This window comes from Plectropomus leopardus, chromosome 23 (genome assembly GCF_026936395.1).
Source record: "Plectropomus leopardus strain MGB_pleo_1.0 chromosome 23, ASM2693639v1, whole genome shotgun sequence".
Lineage (NCBI taxonomy): Eukaryota > Metazoa > Chordata > Actinopteri > Perciformes > Serranidae > Plectropomus > Plectropomus leopardus.
Genome location: NC_142198.1, coordinates 8,846,241 through 8,852,240, shown reverse-complemented (window position 1 = coordinate 8,852,240; position 6,000 = coordinate 8,846,241). Strand labels below are relative to the sequence as shown.

The 6,000-nt window shown below is 35.2% G+C and overlaps 1 long non-coding RNA gene across 3 annotated transcripts in view; it reads left to right on the top strand.

Moving 5' to 3' along the window:
- The first annotated feature begins 428 nt into the window (after positions 1-428).
- Positions 429-6,000, top strand: part of LOC121961876 (uncharacterized) — a 69,402-nt gene continuing 63,830 nt past the window's right edge. The window contains exon 1 of one of the 3 annotated variants that reach the window (XR_015775621.1): positions 429-972. This is a non-coding gene — a long non-coding RNA (uncharacterized LOC121961876). The remainder of the gene's footprint in view (positions 973-6,000) is intronic. The other 2 variants (XR_015775620.1, XR_015775619.1) reach the window with 2 other exon arrangements.

Sequence of the window (6,000 nt, the reverse complement as noted above, 5' to 3'; positions counted from 1 at the left end):
TTATTATCATTATTATCATTATCATTATTATCAGTGTTCTTTGTCAACTGCCTTAATTTCTACTGTATTTTTCTAACACGATTCCATCTTAATCTCCTGTTTAGATCTGCCTTAACTCTCGTCTGGCTTTTGTTCGGCATTATTGACCAACTTCAATTGTTTTATTAACTCTGGAGTTAACTGCCTCAGAGTTTCCTTTGTAAACTGTAGTTATTTATTATAGTTATTATTATTCAGAAGATTTGGCCTACTGTTTTGTCATAGAGCTGATTAGAGTCATTGAAATTAATACAAACAATTAACCGCTATCATGCTCACTTTCTGATATTTATAACAAAACAAATTTCATGAAAATCGGTTCAGAACTAAGGAAGTTACAGTAGGTTTTGTAGCAAAATCTGCATCTGTCAATGTACATGTATTTGTTTACTAGCGGATCCAATACGGCGCCTGCACGTCACACAGGTGAGCCGGTTAGAATACATTTTATGAAATTATATATAATGAATTATAATAAAATCTGAATTATTATGACAACGTACACTTGTATGACACAACCACAAAGGCAAGGGAAGATAAATAGTATTTTTCTTCGACGATTTAGTAAGTTCAGCTCTCTTAGTGCTTCTCACCGCTGCTTCTCTGTGGGGGATTACCCACAAGTCCCCGTGTATCAGCGTGCTGCGCCACACAGGTGTAAGGGGGCGTGGCCTGTGGGAGCAACGGAGAGCCGTATGTTGTGATGTAGCGATGTTTGTTTTGTTTGTGTGGATAATTTTTTAATTTTAGGAGATACAAATGTGTGCAATTGGAGCAGCGTCGGAGAAAAAAAAACACATCTGACTCTTTGTTACAGCCTAGTGGTCCCTTGACCGACTGAGGACAGAGAAACCAGTGCGTTTGGAGGACCATCAAGATCGAGCGAGTCTTCTTATGAAGGAGGAATCACTTCTTCCCTCGACAGGACAGCTGGTGAGTTTGAATCCTTTTTGGACATTTGACTTCTTCTTAAAGGAAGGACACTGACCGTTGTTTGGTGGAAGTACGCTGTCTCATTAAGGGAGTCGATTTTCCACTTGGAAAAGTACACTTTTCACAATTCACCATAGTGCAAATTCCTGCAGTTGTTTTCGCAAACTGTCATTTGTGTGTTTTTGAAAATGCGTAAAAATTAGTAAAAAGTAGCCTACAAAACACTCTTGATTATTATTTCAAAACCAATAACAACAACAAGCAAAAGAAAGAGAAATATACATACATAATTTTAAATATGTAGATGTTTTCCCTAGCTATTTAGAATCAATAGTCTAAATTTACTAATTTCTTGCCATTTTTGGAAAATTTCTGACAAGGTTAGTAATGATCCTTTTTCCAGTGTTTTTGAATGAAATGACACAAATTTGAGATCAAAGGTTTAAACATTTGGAAAAGGGGTATGAAAGCAGCACAAGTCAAGGTGAGGTTAAATAAATTATGTGCAAGCTTAAATTTTACTTGGTATTTTTTACCAAATCATGGGTAATAACAGTAGCTGGATAGTGACTGGATACTATGACTGTTGTATGAATTATTTATTTTTTGTGACAAGTGCCTGCAATGCAATGACCTTTTGATTACACATTATGCTATGCCTTTTAATGACTTTTACGTGGCACACTAAACTTTACACTAAACACTAAATTTTTAGTCACAAGACGTAGTATATTATGAATCTTAATACAATTTTGGACGACATACAATAGTACGAATTTGGTGTCATATTGGATGTCATATGTTGACATTTTTAGGCAATTTGGGATGACACACTGTAGCCTATCATGGTAACCCAGTTTCATATTATTCTAGAATATATAGAACATTATGATTTTTTATGCTATTTTGTCTGACATACTTTTGGATCACGTTATGTGATTTAAGATGACATAGTATAGAATGTTGTCCAAAATATCATAAAAAAATATCATTGCATAGTTTGTCAGACAAAATGGAATATGTGTCTATGTCAGAGCAATCGTAAATGTTATCTACCAAATTTGCATAAAACCTTCATAGTATAGTTAATTGTCAAGAATGGCCTAAAAACTACAGAGAAGAGCATATCTTGAAAATGGCATGAAAAAGTCTTAGTACAACATGTCATCCACAATGGCAGAGGAAAGTAACACTACATGTTGTTCTGTCGTCCATGAGCACATGAAAAAAAGGATGTATGCCACAGTTGCTTAAACCACATAAAATAGCATGCCGAGACACACATAGCATAGAATGTTGCAAATACGGCATATCAAAAAAAAAAAAATACCAGAAATGCTATATTATAGAATGGCGAAAGATGTCAAAATTTAAAAAAGCTCCAAAAACAACTGATAACTGCCAAAAATAGGATGCCGCCATATGCCATAGCATAGAATATTGCAAAAAGAGCCCTAAACACCACAATATAGTATGTTGTAAAAGATGACAGAAAATGCCATACTATAGTATGGCAAAAATGTCAAAATTTGACATGTCCAAGAAACTGCTGAAAACCACTGAGTATTCAATTAGAGGCATGTTATAGTATACAGAGTTGGAAAAACTTCCCAAAGTGGCTCAAAAACCATAAAATACCATGTTGAAAAAATGACGAAAGATCCAAGACGATAGTAAAGCAAAAATTGTCAAGCTTTGACATGTCCCAAAAACTGTTGAAAACAGCTGGAAACAGCTTAAAATAACCTACCAAGACACACCATAGCAAAAAAAAGTTGAAAAAAGAGGAATCAAAAATGTCAAAATTTGACGTGTCCCAAAAACTGTTGAAAACAGCTGGAAACAGCTTAGAATAGCATGCCAAGACACGCCATAGCAAAGAAATTTGCAAAAAGAGTCGAAAACAACATAAATTGGCATGTCGAAAAACTGATCAAAAATCCAAGACTATAGTAAGGCAAAAATGTCAAAATTTGACATGTCCCAAAAACTGTTGAAAACATTTGGAAACAGCTTAGAGTAACTTTCCAAGATACACCATAGCAAAAAAAGTTTCAAAAAGAGTCAAAAACATCATAATTTGTCATGTCGAAAAACTGATCAAAAATCCAAGACTATAGTAAGGCAAAAATGTCAAAATTTGACACGTCCCAAAAACTGTTGAAACCAGCTGAATATTTTTTTAGAATAACCTTCCAAGACATGCCACAGCAAAGAAATTTGCAAAAAGAGTCCAAAACAGCATAATTTTGCATGTCGAAAAACTGACCAAAAATCCAAGACTATAGTAAGGCAAAAATGTCAAAATTTGACATGTCCCAAAAACTGTTGAAAACAGCTGAAAAACGTTTAGAAAAGGCTGCCAAGACACGCCACAGCAACGAATGTTGCAAAAAGAGCCCAAAACAGCATAATTTGGCATGTTGAAAAACTGACTAAAAATCCAAGACTATAGTAAGGCAAAAATGTCAAAATTTGACATGTCCCAAAAACTGTTGAAAATAGCTGAATATTTTTTAGAATAACCTTCCAAGACATGCCACAGCAAAAACATTTGCAAAAAGAGCCCAAAACAGCATAATTTGGCATGTTGAAAAACTGACCAAAAATCCAAGACTATAGTAAGGCAAAAATGTCAAAATTTGACATGTCCCAAAAACTATTGAAAACAGCTGGAAACAGCTTAGAATAACCTGCCAAGACACACCACAGCAAAGCAATTTGCAAAAAGAGACCAAAAAAGCATAATTCTGCATGTCGAAAAACTGATCAAAAATCCAAGGCTATAGTAAGGCAAAAATGTCAAAATTTGACATGTCCCAAAAACTGTTGAAAACAGCTGAAAAACGTTTAGAAAAGGCTGCCAAGACACACCATAGCAACGAATGTTGCAAAAAGAGTCCAAAACAGCATAATTTGGCATGTTGAAAAACTGACTAAAAATCCAAGACTATAGTAAGGCAAAAATGTCAAAATTTGACATGTCCCAAAAACTGTTGAAAACAGCTGAAAAACGTGTAGAAAAGGCTGCCAAGACACGCCATAGCAAAGAATGTTGCAAAAAGAGTCCAAAACAGCATAATTTGGCATGTCGAAAAACTGACTAAAAATCCAAGACTATAGTAAGGCAAAAATGTCAAAATTTGACATGTCCCAAAAACTGTTGAAAACAGCTGGAAACAGCTTAGAATAACCTGCCAAGACACGCCACAGCAAAGAAATTTGCAAAAAGAGCCCAAAACAGCATAATTTGTCATGTCGAAAAACTGATCAAAAATCCAAGACTATAGTAAGGCAAAAATGTCAAAATTTGACACGTCCCAAAAACTGTTGAAACCAGCTGAATATTTTTTTAGAATAACCTTCCAAGACATGCCACAGCAAAGAAATTTGCAAAAAGAGTCCAAAACAGCATAATTTTGCATGTCGAAAAACTGACCAAAAATCCAAGACTATAGTAAGGCAAAAATGTCAAAATTTGACATGTCCCAAAAACTGTTGAAAACAGCTGAAAAACGTTTAGAAAAGGCTGCCAAGACACGCCATAGCAACGAAAGTTGCAAAAAGAGCCCAAAACAGCATAATTTGGCATGTCGAAAAACTGATCAAAAATCCAAGGCTATAGTAAGGCAAAAATGTCAAAATTTGACATGTCCCAAAACTGTTGAAAACAGCTGGAAACAGCTTACAATAACCTGCCAAGACACGCCACAGCAAAGCAATTTGCAAAAAGAGCCCAAAAAAGCATAATTCTGCATGTCTAAAAACTGATCAAAAATCCAAGGCTATAGTAAGGCAAAAATGCCAAAATTTGACATGTCCCAAAAACTGTTGAAAACAGCTGAAAACAGCTTAGAATAGCCTTCCAAGACAAGCCATAGCAATGAAAGTTGCAAAAAGAGTCCAAAACAGCATAATTTGGCATGTCGAAAAACTGACCAAAAATCCAAGGCTATAGTAAGGCAAAAATGTCAAAATTTGACATGTCCCAAAAACAGTTGAAAACAGCTGAAAAACGTTTAGAAAAGGCTGCCAAGACACGCCATAGCAACGAAAGTTGCAAAAAGAGCCCAGAACAGCCTAATTTGGCATGTCCAAAAACTGACCAAAAATCCAAGACTATAGTAAGGCAAAAATGTCAAAATTTGACATGTCCCAAAAACTGTTGAAAACAGCTGGAAACAGCTTAGAATAACCTGCAAAGACACACCATAGCAAAGACATTTGCAAAAAGAGCCCAAAACAGCATAATTTGGCATGTCAAAAAACTGATCAAAAATCCAAGACTATAGTAAGGCAAAAATGTCGAAATTTGACATGTCCCAAAAACCGTTGAAAACAGCTGGAAACAGCTTAGAATAACCTGCCAAGACACGCCACAGCAAAGCAATTTGCAAAAAGAGACCAAAAAAGAATAATTCTGCATGTCTAAAAACTGACCAAAAATCCAAGGCTATAGTAAGGCAAAAATGCCAAAATTTGACATGTCCCAAAAACTGTTGAAAACAGCTGGAAACAGCTTAGAATAGCCTTCCAAGACACGCCATAGCAATGAAAGTTGCAAAAAGAGTCCAAAACAGCATGATTTGTCATGTCGAAAAACTGATCAAAAATCCAAGACTATAGTAAGGCAAAAATGTCAAAATTTGACATGTCCCAACAACTGTTGAAAATAGCTGAATATTTTTTAGAATAACCTTCCAAGACATGCCACAGCAAAGAAATTTGCAAAAAGAGCCCAAAACAGCATAATTAGTCATGTTGAAAAACTGACCAAAAATCTAAGACTATAGTAAGGCAAAAATGTCAAAATTTGACATGTCCCAAAAACTGTTGAAAACAGCTGAAAAACGTTTAGAAAAGGCTGCCAAGACACGCCATAGCAATGAAAGTTGCAAAAAGAGCCCAAAACAGCCTAATTTGGCATGTCGAAAAACTGACCAAAAATCTAAGACTATAGTAAGGCAAAAATGTCAAAATTTGACATGTCCCAAAAACTGTTGAAAACAGCTGAAAACAGCTTAGAAT